Source organism: Dermacentor albipictus, unplaced genomic scaffold (assembly GCF_038994185.2).
Source record: "Dermacentor albipictus isolate Rhodes 1998 colony unplaced genomic scaffold, USDA_Dalb.pri_finalv2 scaffold_22, whole genome shotgun sequence".
NCBI lineage: Eukaryota > Metazoa > Arthropoda > Arachnida > Ixodida > Ixodidae > Dermacentor > Dermacentor albipictus.
Window position 1 is genome coordinate 1695731 of NW_027225576.1, and position 27649 is coordinate 1723379.

At 44.7% G+C, this 27649-nt stretch overlaps 1 long non-coding RNA gene across 1 annotated transcript; it reads left to right on the forward strand.

Moving 5' to 3' along the window:
• Positions 1-3851: 3851 nt before the first annotated feature.
• On the forward strand, positions 3852-26024 carry LOC139052375 (uncharacterized). The gene is made up of 5 exons (XR_011509878.1): positions 3852-4048; positions 4158-4289; positions 6384-6492; positions 14739-14798; positions 25150-26024. It is a non-coding gene; the product is annotated as an uncharacterized lncRNA (long non-coding RNA).
• Positions 26025-27649: the final 1625 nt, after the last annotated feature.

A 27649-nucleotide genomic window follows, 5' to 3' on the forward strand; every position in this document is an offset into this window, starting at 1 on the left:
TAAGGTGGCAGAAAATGACCTCAGTACGCTGTATTTTTGTTATTGGTCCGTAATTTCCTAAATGTGGCTTAATTAAATAAAATTTATTGTAGGTTTCAGTGTCTCACATCTGTTGTCAATGTCTTCTAAGCTTTTTTCGCAAAAATGGTTCGTCTGAGGGTGGGAACCTTAAAATAAAGTTGCCAGATTTCGTTGATATGGATGCAGCAATTTCATCTGCAAGCATGTTGCCTTAGATACATTTGTGCCCAGACAACCAACATACAATTAAGTGCTGATTAGGCATATATGCTTTGCACAGGTTTGACTACAGCTCAGTGAGTACCCGCTAGTAACAGCGCGAAATGTAGACAACAGACGAGATAGGACGACACCACAAGCGCTGTGTAAAAAAAAAAAAAAATACAGCGCTTGTGGTGTCTTCCTATGTCGTCTCTTGTCTACATTTTGCGCTGTTACTAGCAGGATGGAAAACCAACAAGCCCAAGCTGCTATTCAGTGAGTACGGGGTTCTTGTGGTTCTTGAGTAAGGCCAGAGATTTTACGAGAGATAGGGAGTCTGCGAATATAATGGCTTTCTGCTGCTTTGTTTTCTTGATTTGTTGAACAGGCGGCATTATTTTTGCGTAAGCCTATGCGGTGAAGATGCATGTTTTCGGGCGCACAACGTTGCATTCCTAAAACGATGAGCCAACAGCTGCATACGAAACGCCAGCGTGTGACTTCGAAGAACCAGAACTTCTGTGTACGCGTACTTGAACTGGAGTTTTAAGAAATGCATTCTGATATGTGCCTCTGGAGCGTGTTTTGTCACCTCCACGAACGATGTATCGCATTCTACGAGCTTCCGCTGCCACGCGGCAATGGCTTCGCTGGGACCATGAGGTTTTGCTCAAGAGTCGGAACTTTCATTTCCTCAGAAAGTTTTCTTATGCGCAGAGAAAATGGTTCTTTAGCTGCACTCCCACTACCATCCCGGGGAGCATAAAGATCACTTACTAACTTACAACGACATCACTAAATATTACTACTTGGGGCGTAGCCAATTCCCACTGCCATACGTAAAATTGAGCAGGGCTCAGCCAGCCACGCTACGTTTACTGCAAACCGGGACGTACCTCACTCCGTATTTCATAAATAAAATTCCCCTCGAAAGATAAATTAGGAAATAATGTAACGCGTGCGATGGCATCATTGACATCAGACACATGCTGGCGGGCTGTCCCGCCACTCTCGCCGACCCCGAAGAAAAAATGGCTTTACTGGCACAAGATGATATCAAGCTCTTCATATCAAGATCAACATAGGGGCTGTCCAGAGGGTCCGATGACGCCGTAAGGCTCAGCCTGGCGGTGCCGACGTGGACGCGGCCCGGCTCGGTTTGAAAAGACCGGGCTTCAGGACTCTTAGAAAATGTTTTGTGAATGAATGAACGCAGGTCCATTATCAAACAGCTTTGCAAATGTGACGTCACTTATGGTTTCGTAACAGGGATTGTCGCGGTTCGCGTTAACTTTCAGAAAGTAAAGGAAACTGGAATACGACCTCTGGAGATGAAGCGACCACTCGTTAGCTTAAACGTCGACAGTCTCTACAGGGGCTCGTCCTAAAGGCAGCAGTCGCCAGGCGGATGCCAAGATGATAGATAGCGGCAAGAATCTTTAAGGCGCTTGGAGTGGCAGGTTGGTCAACCAAGGCCCCGTAGTCTAGGCGTGTGCGTGTAAGGCTTTCGCGCACATTAATTAGGCATTTCCTGTCACCGCCTTTGTTTCAGGCGACAATGTTTTCTGAATGTTCATTTATTTAAGGCATTTGTGCTTTAAGATATCTTAGGTGCGGAATGAAAGTTAGTTTTTTGTGCAGAATAATACCCAGAAACTTGTGTTCTGTGTTTACAGGTATACACTGTCCATTTAAGACGTCCGATTAGGCAATTTCTAACTTTCTATCTAATAAGTGTTTTTCAGCTTACTGCGGATGCCCGGGAAATACAAAAATATATGTGTATATCACGTGACATACCCGCTTGCGTGCCGTGCTTGCAGCGCTCCCAAACGAACATAGCATCGGGCAGGGTGTGTTGCCGCTTAAAAGGGGACAGGGCTGTGACGAAGGCGTTGTGGTATTGACGCCAGCGATGTGCTTCCCTCGCGGCGGTTCATGATGGCGATAAGGAGACGGGTGTTCACAACGGTTAAATGCTAAGTTCGTTTGTGCGCGGAAGGCATAGGAGCAGTGCAATCACGACTCGCAGGCGGGCACGTCACGTGGTGTTTTTTTTTTTGTATTTCGCGGGGATCCGCAGTAAGCAGAAAAACACCAATACTTAACAGGTAGAAGGACAGAAACTGCTTATTCAGACGTGTTGCCAGCTGCTCTGCTACTTTCTAATTAGAATTTTTTTCCTAGCTTCCTTACTTCAGAAGTTGGTTTATTATCATTGACTAATTAGCTAATTAAGCAAAATACAAAAATAGCGCGACACGCTACGTAAAAAGTGAGCAACATGCATTTGGTCGCGTCGACATAGACTGCATCGCGTGATCATAGAGTTTAAACTCGACCTAAAGTTAGCTGAAACAACATACGTGCCGAAGCCACTTTCTAAGGCACGCCGTAGTGGAGGACACCGCAAATTTCGACCACAAGGGGTTCTTTACCGTCCATTGAAATTCGGTCGCCGTGGCCGGGATTCGATCCCGCGACCTTGTGCTCAGCTGCTGAACACCATAGCCACTGAGCAACCACGGCGGGCTGCGTGTGCTTGTGTGTGTGCAGTTTGAAAAGATAAACGTCCCTACAAGCACTGACCAACAACCGATGATTGGACGCATCCTGCATTTCCATCGGCGTCCATTGTAAGTGGACGGGACTCCGGCTGTGTGTTAGGAGACGGCATTGCATGCCTCCATGTTAAATATGGTCAAGATGGCGGAGAACGTTAGCAAAATTCAAGTCGGGGGTTATGCGTGCCAAAACAACGCTTTGATTATGAGCCACGCTGTAGTCAGAAACTCCATATTTATTTTCAACATCCGGGGTCCTTTAACCTGCACCGAACGCACAGTACACGGTCGTTCTGGCATTTCACCCCCAGCCAAATGCAGGCGCCGCGGCTGGCATTAGATCCCAAGCACTCGGATTAGTAGCGCAACACCCCAGCCACTACGCGACCACGGCGGGTGCGGTGGAGAAAGCAGTGAACATCGTTTTCACAGAGTGCGTTTCGCTTAGATGTTACTCCGTAGCGCGCAATAGAACGAAACGAAAAGCTTGCCCGATATCTACGACATGGTGCTCATATTTCACATGGAGGCCAAAGTCTTTTCTGTGGCATAGACAGGCCAATGTGCAGGGAATCCGCTTGGCCACCAAGCACGATCTCAGCTGCTATATATTTCCGGTGACAAATCGCACAGGGCAGAAGCACACGCACAAATGTTTAAAGAATGGGACGATAGAGAGTCTGCAGTTTGCCATGACGTCGAACTAAGAAGCACAAACAGCGACGTTTCTGTACTTTTCTGGTCAATAGTTTTAGTTCGCATAGTTCAGTTCGCACATGCTTTTTTTTTTTTATCCAAACGACGAAAACTGTGCGCGTGTACATTGGCGCGGTGTTTGCGACCTTTGAATTTGACGCCCTTTCCTGCGCACTCCATTAGCTCCGGCCGCTGCACTGCGTTACTGCGCTAAAGAAAGTAGTTCATCACAGAAACTAGGCAGAAAGCTTTCATACACTTGGAAATCGCAGAAAGTGTTCAGCAATACCATGATATTACAAAATGTGTTATCAAATGGTACAATTTATGATAATATAAGCGTGTATTTGTATGAGTGTACTTGTATGATTGCGCGTTTGCGCTGTTGATGCTTCAGCGCATTACAGAAGTATGTGCACGCCGTTTGCTTGAGAACTTCCTGCGTTTCTGCGTTCTTTGTGTGCTTCGCTGTGACTTCCTTGGAATATTCCTGCGTGTTGCTCACTTTTTATGGGCTTGTTGCCTCGATGATCGCCATGATCGCCTCCGACTCAGCGACATCAAAGGTGAGTGTTTAGAATTCCCCTTGTTCGTCCATTGCGACGCGGTGAACCAAAGCTCGGAAATGCGTTCAGCGCCTTTGCCTGTTCCGCACGCCTCTTTTCTACTTTTCAGTCCCAGTACTATCCTTCCGTTGCGAGAATTGGTTGTACAGCACAAGATGTGTGACGTAAGGCAGCTATGCGGTGCCAGCTGAAACGGGGCATGTTGTACGCCACGATTTCTTATACGGTGTTTGAGCATCAGGTGAGTTAGCCTTATTAATGCGCGCAAAACAAAGCGACGTGAAACCATCCGAACTGTACTGTGATAGCAGATAATTCGTTTGCGCCACGCTGTCTAGTACATGGCGTGTGAGCGGGATTGTAGCAACGAGAGGCGGTGGGATCGGCGAAAATGTATTGCTCTGCGCTGTTCGCTTCAGGATCGAGTGACCCCGCGTTGCTGCAAGGTCGCCGACTCGCCGTGCGGCCGTCGTTCGCGGGATCAGAAAACACAGAGGAGGCTGTTGCGCGATAATAATAAAGAATTTCAAGGGTGTACAGGCGCCGACAAAAGTGGTATACTCCACGCAGCGGGAGCCGGAGCAACCGGCAAACTGCATCGCAACGCCATCTACAGGCAGCGTCTGGGATCGAGACAGCCAATGGGTGCCCTTTATTATCTGCAGGCATGTCGCTTGACTCGTGTCAATGTTTCGTGCTTCAGCTCGCTCAAATACCGAGCGACGCCGCTGCAGTAGCAATCTGCGTGGCCCTCTTTTCGTGTCGTCGTTTTTCCCACGCGCGTTCGAGATATCGCTCGACAGCCGGCGCGCGCACCGGCATGATGCGATAAAATTCCCCCGCGTGGTCAGCTGACTTGCTGTTGAAGCAGCTCATATTTAGAACGATACTCGCCGCGACCATCGTGGCGATGGTCGCGGCGATGGTGACTGCTACGCAAGTAAGTGATTTAAGTGTCCTTTTTGTTGTCGGTGCACGTCGCGCGTGCGAAATGCACCGCGATGGCCGCTGACGGGCTCAACTGTGTTGTGTGAGCATGCCCTGTCAATGCCCTGTAACGACATTCCCGCTTGGCCATGAGGATTGATAAAGCCGCGGCATTGCGAGTCTGTGATAAATGGTGTAGCGTTTGTTGTGCTGATTTCATATAGAGTACATTGAGACGCGTAGGCAACATCAGCGACGATGTCGTCTGTAGCAGTTCGTTATCGGCTGTATGTGGCAGCTGGTTTACTGACGTTGGCATTCCAGTTTTGCAATGTGTTGTGATGTGTTCTTGGAATTCCAAAATAAAGTGGAGTTACTGTTCTCCTTAGCAATCTCTCACGGCGCGTTGTAACACTATGTTGGCCGTATTCGGCGACGCATTGCATCACAGCGAAATTCTATTTTTCCTTAAGCTTAGGACGCACTGTGCTTGGCGTGCATAATCGCTGTGTTCAGACCCGTAATTGAAAGACTGCTTCTGGAATTGAAAGTCTGCTTGTGTATGAAGACCTCATGGAGCATGTTCCATGCGATGCCCCTACATCACAGTGAATGGACGGTGTAGCGTGCTTGCTGCCGTAACCTCGTGCGGTCTGCAGTGTTAGGCACGGTGCCTTGGAACACTTTGGGATCGAGCCCGAGCGATCGTGCGCGATCGCACTTGAAAGTGTCCGCGTGATACCCATTAAGGGTCGCTGGAGAATAAATTGATTATTTTGCTAGCTGGTAATCGGCATCAGATGTTTCGCGAATTTTTGTTTTTGTTTTGTTTTTACTTCATACAGCTACCAGGCTGACTATCAACGTTCTGACGCAATACATCAGCATTTAACGTAATCAGGGAGTGGATTGCCACGTAAATTTTGCCCATCTGCGGCCGTAATTGTAAAGCAAGTGCATGTGATAAGTAATTTTTAACGTAACCTTGACACAGAATAGCGGTGCCCAAAAGTGTGTAATGGACATCCAAAGTTACAAATGTTCCAAACTGGTATAAAAAAATCAAAAGATGTGTCAACACTGATGTTAAAGGCTGGTTCTAATACTGACTGTCTCTAATTGCGTAGACTAATTTTCAGCATATAGGCATCAATACAATAATTATTCTAAAATACATGTTGTGAGTTATGTAGAGCAAAATGTCTGCTGTTTTGCCGAATAGAAGATGCTTCATGAAGTCATTTCTTTAAATGAGTTCAACGATACAATTGAAGACACCAAGCGATACCACAGCAATCGGTAATTTGGTGACAAGCTTATGTGCAAGAGTATTTGTATATGAAAATGTTTTTGCTTTACTGTGGACGACCGGTCTGAAAATACCTGATATTATTTGCTTCAATTGCAGCTATTGCACCAGTGAAGGATGTCTGTGTGCCGGTTTGTGCACAATTTCTCAGCCAGCGGGCCTGAGAAAGTGTGCCACAGCAGTCTGTGTAGTGGTGCTCTTTGTTCTGGTAAGCTGTGCCATTCTATTGTATATCTGTTTTGCATATGCAGTCTTATTAGACAGTGATTGCAAATGTTGGTGGAATGACGAGGCCTATGCAAGTAGAGTAATTTTTGCAGGTGCATTCAAAGAATAATTGATGATTTGATTTCCTGTGGCAACAAATTGGTTCAGTATGAGCACGTCAACTTGAAAGTGATATTGTTTCATACCCGACTTGGTTGCACATATGAGTGGTGTTTAAAAAACACTTATAGTGCCAGAGTTCAAGACTTGAGGCAACAGATAAAACACGCACCAATAAAATAACTGTTTTTCTAGTGTTGGCTTAATGAGTATGCAACAACACTGCACACTGATCGTTAGCACTGTCATGGCTCCATGGTAACTAAGATTAGCCACGAATAAGCTCACTGTGAGCTAGTGTTGAGCTAACTATAACAGGTGAGTATGCGATGATGTAATTAAGTGCAACATTGGAAGGCAACGTAACAGTGTAAAATTATAGCCTGAGCTCGCAGCTACGTTGCGTGGTCAGGCGACCAAAAGATATGAATATTTAAAAGGGAACGAACAGTGCTACGAAGCGACAGCGTTGTACACAACAACGTATTCCCTTTGTCCTGTACGTCTGTAGCCCTGTTCGGTTCCCTTCTAAACATGCACCAACAAGCAGCCCAATTCAGAACGCTCTGCCAGGTTTATCTGAATACTTCAATTTGCCAAGCAGGTTAAGTGATGACTCGCTAGCATAGTGGGAGCTATTCTGAAAGTTATGTCTGCTATGAAAATGTGTCATGAAGATACTTCTATGCTAAAAATTTGGTGTACAACTGCACAAAGCGGCATCAATAGCTATGTTGCTCCCCCGTGTTGTGTCAAGGGTCTGTGCATGTTTTGTAAGATAATCCTTGAGTTGTCGGCCGGTTTGTCCTACATGATTGCGGCTGCAGGGCAGTGGCATATTGTAAACAGCACCAACCGTAGTACCTATGAACTCCAGGACATACTTTTTGATGTAAACTTCACGTGCTGCCCTGGTCCGGTTAGCATTTTGTACGTGCCGAGATTGCTTGGCACTGAAAATAAAAAGGTAGTTTCAACTCTCTGAGTAATTTGCTTGAATTGATGGTTGCCTTTGTGTACTAATTGCATAACAGTCATAGGCCTTGGCTTTCTCGAAGTTGTCTGACCTGAGACGTCAGCTACATTCAACTCCATTAAATGCTTCTTGACAATGCATGCTAAAAGGCAGTGCGAACGCACTGTTGAAAGCAAACGTACTTGGTTATGGAGGCCGACCTCCACGTCGGGGTGGTACGAAGTGTTAAATGTGCTCTCCGGTGTTCCTGCAGCAACAACATGCTTCAGTGTTCAGGTGCACCAATAGAAAAGGTAGAAACACCTTTGAGTGCAGGGAATAGCTCCAGCTCTATGCTCACCACAGAAAATCTTCAGGCCCAGATAGTGGAGCTTGCCTTTCAGTAGTAGTTTTGCTTACTTGAACATGCGTGGCACTTTGTAGGAAACTATAAAAAGTTGCTCAACCACTTTAATTGCGACTTTTCACTGCCCAGAACACTGTCAGCTAGTCGTAAAACACTAGCTGCTGTAAGAACCAGCGTAGTAAAGTTATTCTGCTTCATTGGAAACTTTCTACCCTATATAACGTGAAGTAAGCCTACTAAATGGGTTGATTGATTTGTTTTCTGTCTTCTCTACAGTGCTAGATGAGCTCATGGAAGGGGGAAAACTACATTTCAATGGATGAAGTGCCAACAGAGACAGCACAGTCAGAAAGAACAAAGACAGGACAAGGTGCTACTTGCAACTGTTTATTGAGGTCAAAAGCACTGAATATATAGCCATGGGGAGAGGGGAAAGAAAAAAAAAAGAAACACTGATTACGTGAATGCACATGTGCAAAAGTATGGAAGAGGCATATGAAGGGAATCATAAGATTAACCAAAATCTAAAACTTATCTAAAAACATGCGTTCATTTCTGTAAATAGTCGGAGACGGGGTGTCGACACAGGCGTCCCCTCTTTTCTTAGTCTGGTTGGCCTCCAAAAGTTCACATGCCATAGTGTCTTTGCTTTTAAACATGATTGTTGTATCAGGAAGCCTTGCTTCACGTGCTTGCTTATTCTCATTCTCACATGCCTTGCAATGAAGCAGCAAGTTTGAGCCATAACCATTTTTGAGTGAAAGCTTGTGCTCCTGCAGGCGTTCATTAATACATCGGCCAGTTTGTCCGGTTTACTCCTTCCCACACTTCAGCGGTATGCAGTATACGACCCCTTCTCCGTACTTCACAAAAGGTTTTGTGTGTTTATTAGAACACTCTACTTTCTTAGTCATCATATCCAATGGCACAAAGTAGCAAGTTTTTGAGGCTCGGAAGAAACCACAGTAATTTTGTATTTCACGATGACATGTGTAATATCATGCGCTGCTTTGTGAGAATACGATATCACCACTGCTTTAGCTTTCTTTTCGAATGTTTGACCTTCTTCACTGCTTCAGTTTCTTTCTTTATGCACCTTCTTCAACAACGCCTCGGAAACTTTGCTCAAAACCAAACAAGGAAAACCAGCTTTCTTCAACTTCAAAATCTGTTCGTCAAAGGTTTTGTGTGCCTTATGACAGCACATTTCTTTAAGGGTAAATTCAAGGCACATAGTGGCAATCGCACGTTTAACAGTCTTGGAGTGCATAGACTTATACTGCAGCAATTAATTGCAGGGTTGGTATACCGACCTCGTGCCCACAAGGAATTTCTGCCGTATCCAGTGGCGATACCGTATTCTCACGAAGTGGCGCGTAATCTTAAACACGTCGCCGCAATATATAAAATTACTGTGGTTTTTGCTGCGCCCCGAAAGCTTGCTAATTTGTGCCGCCTGATTGGATCTCATGACTCTAAAAGTAGAGTGTTCTATTAAACATACAAATCCTTTTGTGAACTGTGAAGAAGCGGTCGTATACCGTGGAAGTGTGGGAAAGAGTACATCGGGCAAACTGGCCGATGTATTAGTGAACACCTGTGGGAGGACAAACTTTCGCTGAAAAATAGTTATGGCTCAAACTTGCCACTTTAATGCAAGGCCTGCGAAAATGAGAATAGGCAAGTATGTGAAGCAAGGTTTCATGATACAACGATCGTGCTTAAAAGCAAATACACTGTGGCACATGAACTGTTGGAGGCCAACCAGGTTAAGAATAGAGGGGATGCCTGTGTCAGCATGCCTGTGTCTGAATATTTACACAAGTGAATGCATGTTTTCAGATAAGTTTTAGATTTCGGCTAATCTTATGATTCCCTTCATCTTCTGTGTACTCGCGCGTGTGCCTTCACACAAGCAATGCTTCTGTTTTTTTCTTCCCCTTCTCCCCATGGCTACATATTCAGCTGCTTTTGACCTCAATAAACAGTTGCAAGTAGCACCTTGTCCTGTCTTTGTTCTTTCTTACTGTATTGTCTCTGTTGGCGCTTCATCTTCTGAAAGCTCTGCACCGAGTAGCCCCACAACGTGTTCTACTGGAAAACTACCACTAGACAGTGATCTTCCATTTCTTGACCTCATTGTTTTCTTTGGTGAGTGTCATGTGCGCTGGATCTATGCCCCATCTTTTAAGGAGGGAATTCTGCCTTTCGCATCAGCGCACTGTTCGGCTGTGAAGCTCTGTCACAGAAGCACGGAATAGCATCCTCAACAAGTCGAGGAGAACTTCTATACCTAGGTCTAACATTGGCCTACAGTGGTGTGACCACTGTTAGATCACATTCAGAAGGTCAGCCATAGTCTCAAAAAGACTGTTGGAAGAGCTAGAACATTTATTTGTCACGTCAAGCAATCTGGGTTCAAAAAGGTGAATCAGACCAGGCCTTGACGCAAAGTGTAGCAAGAGGCACATGCAGCAGTTCAAGTGTGTGGTTGTTTACAACATCCCGCTGTCCTGCAGCTGCAACTAGGCAGGACAAATAGGCCTAATATTTATTTGTGTGTGTGTGCGTGTGCGTGCGTGTGCGTGCGTGCGTGTGTGTGCGTGCGTGTGTGTGTGTGTGTGTGTGTGTGTGTGCAATTAACCAAAAGTCTTAGCCTGCGCTCGTGTTGTTTGGCCTTCTCCCGTCTTTTCGTGTTGTCCCCAAGTAATCAGTTGGTGTCACATTCTTATAGAATTTGCAGTTATGAGATTCATGCTTTGGAACATGATCAGAAGCTACCAAATGGATGACATGATCCATCTACATGTGTTGGTGTAGATAAATGTGTCTGTGCAGTAGGGGTAGGGCATCATATGTGCTTGTTTAGCACTTATGCACTTTTGTTTCCAGAGCTTGTGACACAGTGATTCAAACTGTCTGTAAAAACAGTGCTGCACGTTGCAAGGAAACGTTACAACACTTGTAGGTGAAGCTCGGTGTTGTTAGAGGTTATAGAAACTTGCTTTCCACTTACTTTTTGCAAGTTTCTAGAGCATTTTTTAAAGATGCTTATTTAACTCCCGCGTGTATCGTGTTCATGACTCGCTATGAAACTGTCAACAAGTATGTCCTTTATGCCATCCGTTTCTAAAGATTACATGAATATAATTAACCCTTTGAGGGTCCATCTTTTTCACCATATTCGACCGCCCAGGTTTGATTTTTTTTATTGCAGATTCCAATTCTTAGGGACTTATTTCGAAAAAAATTGACCGTAATTTTTCTAGGGTGTCCGTAAAGCGAGAAAAAATTATTTTGTGTTGGTACATATGTACTCAGTATTCATGAATAACAATAATAAAAAAGGAAATAAACCTATAAGAGTAAAACATTTGATACATTGTTATAGTTCAAAGCTTTGAAAATGTGCACACGGGAATACCTTGCAAGACTCAAATGTTCCTGCTCTTACACTAATATGTACTATTATGAGCAATATGAAAAGGAACACAGGAACGCGTAGAAAACACCCTCAGACCCAGCTGTATGGGTGATACGCAGCGGCCACTATCGGAAACAAAGTGGAAAGGGGGACGCTGTTCTAACAGCTGTTCACACTCCCGCCATGTGTCTGCAAAGTGTGGAATTTCGCATCGCCAGAACACTGTTCGATATTGCGTCACTGGTAACCTTTTGCGTCGAATCGTTACAAAAGATAGCACTGTTCCAGACTTCGATATTTATTTATGGTAAATCTTCTAAACCGGGAAAATATGGTCTTTAAGGGTGCGTTCCAAGTTAGTTTATTGGCACTTGCCGAATATTAAAAAGATATTGAAGCAAATGAAATAAGGCAATAGCGTTATAGAAGCTTATTATCCTCGTCCTTTGTTTTGTTCGTTGGTGGCCTAATAATGCGTCATGCCACCGTCGACTTGAACGATGGCCTCCATTCTTTGAGGCAAAGACGCGTAGAGAGCCTCGATGAATGCGGTATCATGCTGAAGGCGCTTCCACTCATGTTCTATTGCTTCCCATAGTTGGCAGGAGTTCGCCAGTTCTAGTGAGCTCTTCAAAAGGTTCACTTTCATACGGCCCCAAACGTGCTCTATAAGGTTCATGTCGGCACCATTCGCGCACCACTGAAGTTGCATTACCCCTCGCTCTTCCAAAAGGCGCGCCACGTCCTTCGATGTGTGAATGGGAGACAAGTCCTGCTGGAAAAAATAACACCCATCTGGGTGCGGCCTGTTCAACATATAAGGGATCATCTGGTGCTCGAGCAGAGTGCAATACGCAGCACTGGTAAACCTCCCATTAATTCTCGCCAGTGGGCCTAGGCCTGCGTGGGAAATCGCCCCCCAGATGTTCACAGACACGCGTCCACTGGCGGCCACCTCCTGGGTATTCTGCGGACTAAAGCGTGTGTTTGCGGTCCACCACACTCTCTTTCGTTGGTCCCAGCGGCTCGAGAATGTGGACTCATCAGAGAAAACTGCATACTTCTACCCACTCTCGCTCCAGCTGCGGTGTTCAGTAGCGAACCTCAGGCGAGCCGCTTTGTTGGTTGCGGTGAGCAGAGGTTCCTGTGCGGCGATGCGACTTCGCAGTCCTGCTTCTCTAAGCCTTCATCGTACCATGCTGTCGCTCAAGTTGTTCAAGCCAAGAGCGCCTCGAACGTCCTTTGCACTTTGAAATGGTTTGTCGCTGACGGCAGCCACGATGCAAAGGTCTTGGTCGTTCGTTGTCGATCGAGGTCGTGTGCGGTGCGGCGCATCGTTTATGCGTCCTTCGTCTCGGTAAGCCTGGATAATCCGGTTGACCGTTTTCAATGGGCGGCTTGTCACGAGAGCAATATTGCGCTGTGTATAACCTCTTTTAGACATTTCTGTTATGTCTTCCCGTTCTTTAAAAGGCACTCGAGGCATCTTGAGGTTACAAATTCAGAGTTGACTGCTCTGCGTGGGCCACTGCAGTGTGCGACGTGAATTTTTCTGAACGAACTTCGTGCAACAGTCGTACGAGAGACAGTTTGTCAATGTTTTTTTTTTAAATTTTTCTTTATTCTATTCCTCTGTCGTCATTGGTTCGAGCGTCGCCGCTGTTCGAGGTGCCACTGACAACTGAGTGCGTCTATTCAAATAAAGAATCGGTTTGAAATACAGGGCAAGCTTTTTCTCAGAGTACTATCAAGCGCTTGCACGAAGAAAAAAAGAGAATGAAAGAAAAGAAAGTGAATCGGTGTAAGTCACTGGCGACGATCTCACCGTCTTATCGGCTGTCGGACGATCCATGACGTAAGCTGCTCCTTTGTAGAAATACCAGCGTGGTGGGAGTGCCAACAGTTAGTGGAAGAGCGCTCTCCTTTCCCCCTTCGTTTTTCACAGCGCCATCCGCGTATCGCTCCGAGTCTGTTTGCCACAAGTTCCTGTGTTCCCTTTCATATTGCTTATGATAGTACATCCATAGCATAATCGAACTGTGTAGGTGCACGCACTCAAGAAAACTGTGCGGTTGTGTGCCCATTAAAAAAATCAAAACGTGTGACAAACTTCCACTAATCTTCATCTTATCGCCAGCCAGATGCAATTAGTTTTCGCGAATCTCAAAAAAAAAAGCAACAGAAGCGCATGCACGGCAGCATCCTTCCTATGCGCACCCCTGCGAGCACTAAATGAGCGAGAAACAAGCAGAGGCCTTTTGAGCGATTAGTAACGAGATAGCCATCAGTTTGGCAAGCGCAAGAAGCCAAAACCGCCCGCGAAAACAAAACCCAAACCGCCACCCGCCCGCGCGCACGCCAATGCGCTAGCGGTATTACATAGACGCGCAGGAGCAAACTAGCGCTAAAACAAACCACGCAACGAAAACTGAGAGAGTGAGGCGTGCAAGAGAAATTCCCTGTATTTTCAGATAGTGGCAGCACATGACAGAAAAGAAAAGGTTAGGAAATTGTCGCGCTTTTTAAACCTACAGACAGCGCCGTAAATATACGGCGCCGACCATTTTTGTACTTCGCGGTGCGGTATATTTACGTCATTGACCCTAGCAGGGTTAAGGAGTCATGCTCCTTGAAACAATTTCCCGTAACAACATTGCAAAATACCAGCTGAGGGTCTCGCATCGCTTACATATGCTGTTTTGCACATCATACTTTAATAAAACTGCATTTAGTAGCTGCACAGCACAGGCCCCATTTTGTTTTATCACACTTCTTTGTCTTTTCTCCCCCTGCCCCAGGTCTTATTTAAACAACTGCTATCTGCAGGCCGTCATAAAATTGCTTCAACATTGTTGACAGATTCCAATATTTTTTTCGAACCATTCTCTCATGTGAACCAAAGAAAATTAACTTGATTAGCCTGACATGAAGATGAATTCGAAATAATTTATTTATTGTACTTGCTTGGTAGCACTGAACTATTTCTTTAATCAATATAATGCTAACAATTCACCTTTGTATTGCTGGGTGCCGGTAGAGATATGGTTAGTTATTCACCAGAAAGGATCCCGAATTTTCCACCTTCTTAGTGTAGGTTAGACACTCACTTGTTGCACTTCACAAAGAGCAACTTGTGGTTGCTAGGAAATAAACGTTTACTGAGAGTTTTCATGCATCCAATTTGATTCTGTGTATTAGCATGTATTTCATAGAGTTGAGGCTTCATAAATGTACATTCTATCATTCAATGTCTGTGACATGGTTAAGCAGGTTGACCATATCTAATTAGAACTTCCTATGTTCTGGGGCACTTGTTTGCAACTTAAATTATGTGGTTTGGTGCTGTCAGTGTAAGCCTAATGTCGTTTTTTGTTCTCCCAGGAAGGACGCAAGCATTGCTGAGGAGCCATTTGACCTGCCGCCACACTAATATTGTATTTGGTAAGGTCTATTACAGATCTTATTTCGTGTAGTACGTGCTATAATTGTGTACAATGTGTTCAAAACTTCAGTAAGTGGGCTGTTCGACAACAGGTGTTTACAAATTAATAATTATAAAAGATGTTCAAGGTCATTAGTGATACAATTGCTGCTCACTGCTGAATTTTTTTCCAAATTAGATGATGAGCCATCCAGCAAGTGCGGCTCTCCTGGCTAATTATACAAACTTTCAAATACGGTTAATTTTTTATCACAAGTGTACAGCAACCGGGGACAACTGTTCACAGCGACAATTTCATAATATTTACATACATGCAAAAGTGAGTCAAAGGTCAGGTGTACTTATGAAGTTTTATGAAACAAGTTCATCATCATATTGCTTACTTCATTGGAAAGTTTGTCGCGGAATTCTCACTTCTATGAACAGATCAACAGTAGCCGAACGATGGTCGTCTCTTTAGCCAATGTTTGGGCAAGAGGCTTGTCTTCAGAGCACTAACTAGGGGCTTCTTTGCCATGCAGCTTGAGCTGACCTGTATGAAGAGATTACATAGGATAGGAACACAAAGCATTAGTGGGCCTCTTCGATTATCAGCCCTTGACAGTCCTGGACTGCTTAGCACTGCTGTCCCGCATTCGATTTTCTCAATCAGCTTCGGACGCCCCATCCACCAGTCCGAGAGCAGCCAGTATCGCATTCGTTTTACCAGAAGTCACAGACTCTGCGGACTCTCAGAGCTGTCAGCAGATATTTGTTCTGACATATGCAAGTAGCTAGCACACGGCGGCTGTCTTAAAAAGATGCACGCGGGCTTGACACCATGTTTTAAAAGAGGCTGTGTGTTTATGTGTACTTTGCGCGTTCCAGACAGCAAATATCATGCACTCAGCCTTCGCTTCCGTTAAATCGGTGCTTCGTGTGCCATAATGCGAGGTTTTCATGAGTGGTCGACTTGCTGCAACCTTAGTCCTTGTGTTTTTTAAGACAAAGCACAGTGATCAGGTGCAAATGCTTGCTTTTCTTGATGTGTTTCGTGAAATCTGTCATGCTCATTGCTATATGCATAGTAAACAGGTAGATTTCGCTTTTCAGATGAGTGAAACTGGTGGACGAGGAAACGTATCAGATTGCATGTAGATATTTAATGCTGGTAGCTGGCATGGCATACAGGGTGTTTCACGTAACTTGAGCCAAACATTAAAAATATGCAAATGCCACGTAACTGGACAGAATAAAGGTAATGTTGTTTGCCCTCGCTTCGAGATACTCATTTTTTTTCATTTTGCCAGATTAAATAATTAGTATTCGGTAATTAAACAAATTCTCAAATATTATGATTAATACATGCTACATAAAAGTGTTTTTCCTAGCGTGAAAGAAGCCTGCAAATACACACTAAATTGCTGCGTGACTGCCCATTCGCAGCACTTTGCGTGTATTCGCGAGCTTCTTTCTCGAAAAAACACTTCTACGCAGCATGTCTCGAACAACACAAAGCTGTATGGGGAGCTTTTCATGTTGCTCTACAATTTTCTCATGGACACTTCTAATCTAGTTATAATATTTGAAAAGTTGATTAATTAACGAAGTTGAAATATTTTGGTGGAATGAAAAAAATATCAGAGTATCTCCAAGTGACGGCAAAGAACATTACTTTGGTTCTGTCGAGCTACGTCACACTTGCATATTTTTATTGTTTGGCTCAAGTTACGTGGGACAACCTGTATAGTCAGAGCTTCACCGATTGCTGTTGTCATGTGTGCTGATCCCTTCCGTTACCCAAATTCGAAATTTTGCTTTCGGATGTGCAGGATTAGTAGACAGTGTAGACGCGCTTTGTCCTAGACACACGTCAGGCCTTTAGTAGACGGTTTCACGAGCTTTGAGGATATTGGCCTGTGCTTTGTGGATGAACAGTGATCTGGCACAAGCGTGCTTTTGCTTATTTTTGTGTGGCAATGACGCTTAAATTTTACAGGAAATGAATGAGCTGGCTTAAATACAGCGGTTAAGGGGCCCGAAGAGCGAGAGCACGATGTAAACTGAGCTTTGTTAACATGTCCAATGTTCTCAGGCTGCGATTCCATTATGCAAGCTTTATGGTTGTGCCGGCGACATGGCCTCTGAGACTGCATTATTTTGATGACCACGCTACTGAATTTGCTGGGTAGGGCGCAATCTACAAGTAGCTAAAAGCATGAGGTCACGGGATTGAATCCCGTCCACGGTGGCCGCATATCAATGGGGGCAAAATATGAAAACACCCATGTACTTAGATCTAGATGCACGTTAACGAACCCCAGGTGGTCGAAATTTCCAGAGTCCTCCACTACGGCTTGCTTCGTAATCAGAAAGTGGATTTGGCACGTAAAACCCCATAATTTAAGTAGCTAATAGCGGACAACAGCAGCCAGGAGAGCGACCTCCAATCACGGTGCTTTCAAACAAAACCTCGGACAGTCCCAGGCAGCGGGATCACATGACTGAGATGCGCCCTTCTGTCAATGCTAGCCAGACCAGAAGCCGCAGGTGGTTTGCGGACAGTCTGGGACTGCATAATCGAAGGGGCGCAGTGCTCTCACATACATTATGTCCACTGCGGGATGAAGGCCTTTCCTAGTAATCTGTAAATATATATGGCTTGCGCCAACTGACTCCATCCTATGCTTGCATATTTACAAATTTCTTCATGGTGCCTAGTTCTCCACCGTCCTCAACAGCGGCTTTTTTAATTTATCATGCATATCATTTTTTTGTCGTTCCATTGCTTGTTGAGCAAACCTTCATTCTCAAGCTCCATTTTTATCATGCCAGGTTTCAGTCTCTTAGGTTAGTTTTATCACAATGCAATGATGGTACTTTTAAGACGAATGGTAAGCTATAGACGGTGACTCAGTAACGTGTGACTTAAGTCTTCTAAACAATTTATAGTCTTCCCCGCAGGGGCGTCTGCGTAAGCAGGCGTTTGGTGTGTTGCGACACCACGTACCCGAGCACACGAGGGTTGGACCCTCCCGCGTGTAACCGTGCGCGGCTTAGCCGTGTCTGGGGAAAGGGGGATCCTGGGGGTTGAGCCAATGCCGGGTGTTCGGACCTTTAAGGCCCCCCGGCGGAGGCAACACACCTCTTCGGCCTCTGCTTCACATAGACGGCACCCCCGGACTGACCCACCCGGGGGAAATCGGTAGTTGCCTTTTCCTGTCCTTCTCTCCAATCTTCGTCTTTCTCTCTAACCTTTGAACTTTCCTGTCTTCTCTTTATTTCTTTTTTACTTCCGCTCTTCCCGGCAGCAAGGGTTAACCATGTGTGGTGCAATCAACCTTGGTTGTACATATTTGGTTATAGCGGAAACGTACAGTTGGCGTCCGCAGGACTTGTTTCTGTATAAGACCTGTGGCGTCCCCTTGTTGGGCTCCATGGTGGGCGGCTGCCGTTACTGCCGAAAAATCAACATTCACTTATGGATTATTGCTTTCCAAAACTTCCTGATCGCCCTCAGAAGCGAGGGCGCACCGAAGAAGTATTTAAATTTTTTGGCCGACACATTGAAAACTTTCCCCGCTATCAAGTCATTCGTTCTGAGAAACCTGGAAAGACAACGAGAATGATCTCGCCTTTTCTGGTTTCAAAATGTCTAACTGAAACTATTGGCCCAGGCTATAATGTATCTAGGCTAGCAAGTGGCGACCTCCTCTTGGAACTGCGTGACAAAAACCAGTACCAAAAACTAAATAACCTAGTGTCTATTGGGGACACTCCTGTTTCAGTGACCCCACAGCGCACCATGAACACCATCCGTGGTGTGATCTCTGAAGATGACTTAATGAACCTGACCGAGGCCGAACTCTTGGAAGAGTGGAAGGATCAAAATATCATCAATGTAAAACGAATTAGAATCAGGCGCGACGGGAAAGAAATCGATACCAAACACCTAATTTTCACATTTGGCTCCAGTGTGCTTCCAGAAACAATAGAAGCAGGTTATATTAAGATCAGAGTAAGGCAGTACATACCTAACCCTCTCCGTTGCTTCAAGTGCCAAAGATTCGGCCATAGCTCGCAAAACTGCCGAGGCCGATTGACCTGTACTAAGTGCAGTTCACACGAACACCCCACTGAATCCTGCGATAAACCTCTACGCTGTGTAAACTGCGATGGGGACCACGCGGCATACTCGCGGTCTTGTCCATCTTGGAAAAAGGAGAAAGAAATCGTAACAATTAAAGTAAAGGAGAACCTCTCATTCAAAGAAGCGCGCAGGCGGGTGTCCAACCTACCAAACAGCTTTGCCGATGTGGCGCGTCAGGGGGCAGCGCCACAACGGCTCCCGGCAGCTGTCCGACCTACAAGCAGTGGGTCGGCAGTTACGCCACCTGCCCCCACGGCGGTTGCAGCTAGCGCTGCTCCGTCACCCCAGCAGAAGGGGCCATCCACCTCCGGGCAGGTGCCCCCAAAGGCCTCGTCCAACGTGCCGAGGCCTTCTCGCCAAACAAAGCGCTCGGAAGAGCGCGTGTCCAGCGCCTCGCAAGAGGCGATGGACACAACGACCAGTCAGACGGCGCCACCAGTGCCGAAGGAGCGGCGAGCATCACTCGACCGCTCAAAAAAAGACAAAACTCCCGTCACGGCGCCTGCAAAGCGCTCGTGAACTACTGTCAGTCTCTTAAACACACAGCATCCTACACATATAGCATAATGGATACACAAATACTACAATGGAATGTTCGAGGGCTTCTCCATAACCTCGACGACATTAGAGAACTCCTACACAAACACAATCCCAAGTTGCTGTGTGTTCAAGAGACACACCTAAAATTAACACAAACCAACTTCCTAAGGCAATATGCCACTTTTCGCAAAGATCGTGATGATGCACTCTCCTCCTCGGGGGGTGTAGCCATAATAGTCGATCAGGGTGTTGCATGTCAGCAATTAAGTCTCCGAACCCCCCTCGAGGCAGTTGCAGTACGAGCTGTGCTATTTGGTAAGCTAATAACGGTTAGTTCGGCGTACGTCTCCCCTTCTTGTCACCTTACTAAAACAGACTTTGAAAGCTTCATCGATGAACTCCCTCCGCCATATATAGTTGTTGGCGATTTAAATGCACATAGCCCCCTGTGGGGCGACACGCGTTCTGATGCACGTGGGCGCCTGATAGAAAACTTTCTATTTTCTTCAGGTGCATGTTTATTGAATAAAAAAGAACCAACTTACTACAATGTTACACATCAAACGTACTCATCCATTGACTTAAGCATAGCTTCCAGCTCATTATTTCCGTACCTGGAGTGGTCTGTTCTCAAGAACCCCTATGGGAGTGACCATTTCCCAATTACATTAAATCTAACAAAACCAGATACATGCTCGTCCCATTTCCCTAGATGGAACGTCGAATCAGCAAACTGGGAACTGTTTCGAGAACTCACATATTTAGGCGAGGACGACATTTCTGATTTTAATATAGACGATGCTGTGGCATACCTAACTGGTTTTATTATTGACGCTGCAACAAAGTGCATTAAACAATTTAACGGACTGGCGAAGAACCGTCGCATCCCTTGGTGGAATGACGAATGCCGAGAAGCACGCAAAAATCAAAACAAAGCTTGGGGATTGCTTCGCAATTCTCCAAAAGCTGAAAATCTTATCAATTTTAAACAGGTCAAATCACAAGGCAGGAGAACACGTAGACGTGCAAAGAGAGAGAGCTGGGAGCGGTACTTATCTGGGATAAATTCTTACAAAGACGAGGCAAAGGTGTGGAATAGGGTAAATAAACTAAAAGGCCGGGAGACGAACCCCCTGCCCTTATTAAGCACCCAAGGAGATGGCCTGGAAGACCAGGCACACTGCCTGGGTGAACACTTTGCCTATATCTCCAGTGCATCTCATTACACGCAATCATTCCTCAAGTTCAAAGAACGTGCAGAACGACAGCCCCTTGATCGGAAATGTGGCCATTATGAAGATTATAACCGCCCGTTTAGTCTAGCTGAGTTCAAAAATTCTCTTGCTTGTTGTAACAGCTCAGCGCCAGGTGGTGACCGTATCATATATGAAATGGTCAAGCATCTGCACCCTGAAACACAGAAAGCACTTCTCTCACTTTTTAATGACATGTGGGCCGCTGGATATATTCCACCTTCTTGGAAAGAAGCTATAATAATACCCATACTCAAACAAGGTAAGGACCCGTCCGTACCTTGTAGTTACAGACCTATCGCTTTAACAAGCTGTCTCTGCAAGCTCTTTGAAAAGATGATCAACCGGCGCCTAATCTATATCCTTGAGAGCAGTGGACTACTAGATCCTCACCAGTGTGGTTTCAGAGAAGGCAGATCGACCGTAGATCACCTAGTCCGCATTGAGTCAAATATAAGGGATGCCTTCATACATAAACAGTATTTTCTCTCCGTATTTCTTGATTTGGAGAAAGCATACGACACCACATGGCGCTTTGGCATTATTCGAGATCTTTCCGCTATGGGTATCCGCGGGAATATGCTAAGTATCATTGAAAGTTACCTCTCTAACCGCACATTTCGTGTTAGGGTGGGCCATGCCTTGTCAAGGTCTTTCACCCAGGAAACTGGGGTTCCACAAGGTGGTGTACTAAGCTGCACACTCTTTATTGTGAAAATAAATTCTTTGGGCGTGGTTATCCCACGAACAATGTCATACTCTGTATATGTAGATGATGTGCAGCTTGGTTTTAAATCATGCAATTTAACTATCTGCGAACGACATGTCCAACATGCCTTAAATAAAGTGGCAAAATGGGCTGAAGAGAACGGTTTAGGTTGAGCCCACAGAAAAGTACATGCGTTCTTTTCACAAATAAGAGAGGAATACTATCATGTCCTTCTATTGAGCTGTCTGGTAGCAGATTACCGGTATGCGCCGAGCAAAAATTTCTCGGCATTATATTGGACTCGAAATTGACATTCATCCCGCATATTAAATACTTGAAGGCTAAGTGCCTAAAGACGATAATCTTATTGAAACTTCTATCAAGTACAACATGGGGCAGTGACAGGAAATGTCTTTTGAACTTGTACAGGTGTCTTGTTGGCTCACGTCTTGACTACGGAGCTATAGTATATCAGTCCGCTACACCAAGTGCTTTAAAGATGCTGGATCCTGTCCATCATTTAGGAATCCGCCTCGCGACCGGAGCCTTCAGGACAAGCCCCGTACAAAGCCTTTATGCAGAAGCAAATGTATGGTCACTCCATCTTCAGAGATCATATGGCAGTTTTACATATTTCCTCAAAGTAAATTCAAACCCTGAACACCCCTCTTATTCATGCGTAAACGATATGACCGATGCCATGCTCTTCAATAACCGACCTGCAGCGAGAAGACCATTCTCCTTGCGTGTAAGGAACCTTAGTGAGGAAATGGGTGTTTCGGTGCTTGAACATTGTCTTATGTATCCAGCGAAACTCTTGCCACCATGGCAGTGGCAGCTGATAGAGTGTGACACATCCTTTGTAGAAATCACTAAGCATGCACCAGAGACACATATTAAAATGCATTTCTTGGAACTACAGTGGAAGTACTCATGCACAGAGTTTTACACTGACGCTTCTAAGTCGCATGCCGGAGTGTCCTATGCAGCCGTTGGTCCATCTTTCTCAGAATCCGGTGTACTGCACCCTGAAACAAGCATATTTACGGCTGAGGCCCACGCACTATTGTCGGCTGTGAAACATATAAGAAAATCAAATCTTCAAAAAACAATTATATTCACAGACTCCTTAAGCGTCGTAAAAGCATTGAAGTCACTCTGTAAGCACAGAAACCCGGTGCTTGCTGAGCTCTATACCATTCTATGTAGAGCGTATATATCCAACCAGCATGTCATTATATGCTGGGTACCTGGCCATAGAGGCATTGCGGGGAATGTACTAGCTGACGAAATGGCTACATCACTCACCTCACACGCAATTATTCCTACGGCTGCTGTCCCTGTCACAGATCTGAAGCCTCTCTTACGGAAGAATCTGCGAAGTTACTGGCAACGCTTATGGGACATGGAAACTAACAATAAGCTTCACTTGATTAAACCAAAGTTAGGTTTCTGGCCCCCGAAAACGAGAACACGACGAACTGATGTCCTTTTCTGTCGACTCAGGATAGGACACACCTATAGCACCCACAATTTTTTACTGACTGGAAATGAGCCTCCAGTGTGTGGTAAATGTGCTGAGAGGCTGACCGTTCTCCACGTACTCCTGGAGTGTTGGGAATCCGAAGCTGAGAGAAAGAAACATTTTCCTCTTGTATATCGCCAGCACACCCCTCTCCATCCAGCAATGTTTCTTGGTGAAGAAGCGTTCTTCGACACCACAGCAGTCATAGCTTTTTTGAACGATGTAGACTTTCATGTTTTTAGCCACATCAATTCATAGCACATCCTCTTTTTAGAGGATGCCGCTGTGATGGTTGCCTTGTAAAGCACATGCCTCCAGGCCCTTGCATCCCAAGGGCTCTGATAAGGCAGTAGTGCTTATTGCAAAAGCTTTATCTGTGAGACATATCACTATCTGATCATTATCTTACAGTGTGTGTATCGTGTTCATTGTACAGCCCATTAACCATCGGCATAATTTTATCTTCTATAAGTTTTATGCACTTTAGAGCAACTGTTTTTAGGCCCCTATACAGCCACCGTAACATCTGCCTTTCGTTAATCATAGCTCCATTGCGAACACATTAGCACCGGCCTGGCGCTCTTTGGCCACACTTGGCCCTTGCGCCACAAAACACCACATTCATCATCAATTTATAGTCTTTAAATTTTCTACTGATCCAGGACTCCTGTGACTAACTGCCTTAAATAACATACTTCATTGCGTTCTTGCCCTAGAAAATATAACTGGTGCCTTCTTGCAGGGCTTTAAGTGGCAACATGTGTACTGCAGACAGTAGGGCATGTTCAGATAAATTCAACTGGACATGCCTGGCGATCACTTTTAATTTTGATTTAAAAGTTTATTTTGCTGCCCGAGCCTGGCGACAATGAAATTAACCTTAGTTTTCCAAGAAAGAAAAAGGTGTCTCTGCAAAAAACAAAATAGAATGAACTGTTAGAAGCATTTTTCCTGGAGTTTACCGAATCTACATTTTGGATAGATCCGAAGGAAATAGTGTTGTCGCTGCGGGTTTAAAAATGTTTCGTACCAGACTGCAGGCCAATAGCAATAATTTCAACTAATTACCACAGAGTATCCCCACTACGGTATAAAGAAGAAAAATTTTGGAACGAAACATTGCACAAATTGACCAAAGTTTTTTTTCTTTGCATTTGCTAACAGCACGGAATTTGGCCATCCTGTTGCCATGAATCGCAGAAATTTGAGCAAATAGCCCTGTCCTCATTGGCTCTCAAAATCTACGGGAAGTGCTCATGTTTAGGCATGTTAATGAATTACTCTACTTTAAAATTTTTTAGGAGAGGCTTGATTCATTTCAGAAATTTCCCGAATTAAGCGCATTTGCATGAAGCAATGCAATCTAGAAAAATATGTTGCATTATTTGTTTCGTTATGGGATTGCAAGTCAAGAAACGGACAGAATAAACAGTACTGCCTGCCAGAGCCATGTATGGGGTCCAGGCATAATTGCAGGCTTCTTTACAAAAAGGGCAAATTTTTTGGTGAACAGAGTGCAATATTATAACTTTTTATGAAGATGGGAAGGGTATGTTGATGCATTCACGACCGTAACTTTCAATTTTCACTGCTTGAGTAAAAAGAATATTACACATTGATACTTCTTCCGTGACACAACAAACCATATCCGAAAGGGGCTGACAGCTGTTGTGACACAGTTGTGGTGCAAGCATGGTTTTTTTGTATTGTCGCTATTCTACCAGCCTGTCAGCTGGACAATATCTTTGGCTTGCTTGTTCTGTGTCGTAAGCAAACAACATGCATGGTTTGCGCTTGTTTCAAGAGTGCTTAATTGTTTTGGGAAACTGTAAAATCTGCAAGGTTGTTTAATGGAGCAGTGAAAGTTGAAAACTATGGTCTGCAGTATGTGGCCATGGCAGCTCTACCTAAATATGGGAGATGTAATCTCCGAATGTCATAATGTGCACGTGACATCTTTGACTGTTCCAAGCAAACCATCAATTGACTTGGGTACTTTCTATCTGAAGCTTTTTATGCTATAAGGCTACGAATGAATGTATACCAACATGGCTGAGTCTGAACCATTTCTTTTGACAAGAGCACTTGTAGTGACAGTTGTGAATACGAAATCATTGTTTATCTGAGTAACAGTAGTGATGATGATGGTAAATAATTGAACAGCCTTAATTGATTGGTGTTTCTTACTTTTCAGGCAAAGCCGAAGGCCTCTGCAAGCAGCCAGTCATTCCAAGTCTCAACCAATCCTTCCTCTAGTCAGCCAATTTCTAGTGTCTATGCGGAAAGGACTTGCGCAAAACTGGACACGGGACACTCAAAAGGCGACAAGGACAGGCGTAAACTTCCAACCGGTGTTCATTACAAAAATGTATGTATATGTACTCTTGCACACTTGATCATAATCTGTTACAATCGTGCAAGTCAACATGGTCATCACAAATAAACAAGCGCACCAAGGCCTAAGGCGGCTTCCCGCATACAGACCCCAGATATTCAGATTCTTTAACAGTCAGTGCTATAGGGATGGCTTGTTAACGCTGTTGCATTCTGCAATAGCCGCTGCCTCACTGATGAGTCTAGTGTTTTCTTTCACACTGCTTGCTATTATTTCTGTTTTTTCAAACAGTCGATGACATTTGAATTGGCACCAATGGACTCCAAGGAAACCTCCTTTCCCGTTTTGTACTTTCCGATTATGTTCCTGTAGTCTAAAGTTTAGGGAACTTCCCGTTTGTCCCACGTAACGCTGCCTGCAGGAACGAGGTATGCTATACACTATTCCTCTTGAGCATTTGGTGAAACCCTTTCTGTGCACAATGTTGCATGATTTTGATTGTCTGCTGACAGGGCTGGTTTTGGCGCATAACTTGGATAGCTTGCGGGGCGCGGAAGAAATGACCAAGACTGCTTTCCTTTGGCCTATTTTCTTTAGTTACACCTATGTGATACTGTTCACAGGAATCTAGCAGTCATCCCATACATTACGCTATCTTGCATAAACTAAAGAAAATAGGCCAAAGGGCGGGAGTTTCGGTCGTTTTTCCTGCACCCATCAAGTTATCTCAGTTATGTGCCAAAACCAGCCCTGTCAGCAGACAATCAATTTCATGCAAGATTGCTCACAGAAAAGGTTTCGTCGAAATGCTCAGGGGGAGTAGTGAATAGCATACCTCTTTTCTGTGGGCAGCGTTACGGGGGACAAACGGGAAGGTGCCTAAATATGAGACTACAGGAACATAATACAAAAGTACAAAAGGGAGAGAGGGTTTCCTTGGAATCCACAACTCCCAATGCAAATGTCATGCACTCTGAAAAAACAAATAATAGCAAGCAACGCATAAAAAAGCACTAGGCCCATCATTGAGGGGGCAGATATCGCATAAGGCAACTGCGTTAGCAAACTATCCCTAGCGTTGACATTAAAGAATTTGCATACCTGGGGTCTGTATATGGGAGGCCGCCTTGGGCCTTGGGGCGGCCTTAGTGCGCTCTTGTAACTGATTATGATCAAGTGCACAAGAGTATATATACATGCCTTTTCGTAATAAACACCAATTGGAAGTTCGCACCTGTTCTTGTCACCTTTTTAGTGTCCTGCGTTCACTCTTGCGATGGTCACTTCAGCATGGAATACCAACTAGCCCGGTCTCATACACTGCTTTTTTCAGTAAAGCAGAATAAACACAGGTTTTTTTCAGATTCAAGTGGCTTGTTGTTTCTCGAACACAAATCTGTATGTATGCTGTGTACATGTTGGGTGTAGAACCCAAGTGCAACATGACAACACTGACACGAAGAATAAGCGGTGCACATGTAGAAAACAATTACACTAGGAGGAAACATGCAAACACAGCACGTTCTGTCTGGTGTATTTCCTGTGTGCTATGATTTCTGCCCCATTTCCAGCTATATCTTAAATGATGTTGCAAGTTATCCACGTTGTAATGTACGACTTGGGTGGTTCATTGTCCAAAATAAATTATTCCAATGAACGAAACAATTTGGCTCAAGAACACGAGCATTCAAGTCCCCGTTTCATCATTACCAAAGTACGGTCATGTACTATAATCACAAGTACGGGGCTCAATTTACAGCATTTCCGTTTTACGGAACTCACCGTTTTTCTTATTTACAAAATACGGTCGATTCTGTTATCACAACTACGGAGCTCACCGTTTTCCATTTAATGGAAATAATTTTACGGCCTGTCCGTTCTACGGAAACACCGTTTTCCATTTAACGGAAATAATTTTACGGCCTGTCCGTTTTACGGAAACACAGTTTTCCATTTAACGGAAATAATTTTTACGGCCTGTCCGTTTTACGCAAACACCGTTTTTCATTTGACGGAAAAGTGTCCGGCAACGTTTTACCTACAACTTTGACCGTAAACTGAAGAAATTTTTTTTACAGTTTGCAAGATCCCTGTGCCCCGTGCACTTGAATTCAAGTGTTCACTTCGTGCTGCAACGATGGCACAGTTTCTGCGGCCAAGTAAGGATGGCAGCTACAGCGAAGAGGACTGCTTTCTCTTAACTGGTATGGCCGACAACAAATCGGATGAAAGCAAAATGTATGTTGTTCGCCCATCTGACCTCCTTGATATTGAAGTTTTAGAACATGAATCCTTGGAGTATCTTGCTGGTTATGTTGTCGCGCAAGTGAAGAAGGCAAATTCCTGCCAAGCCTGCACT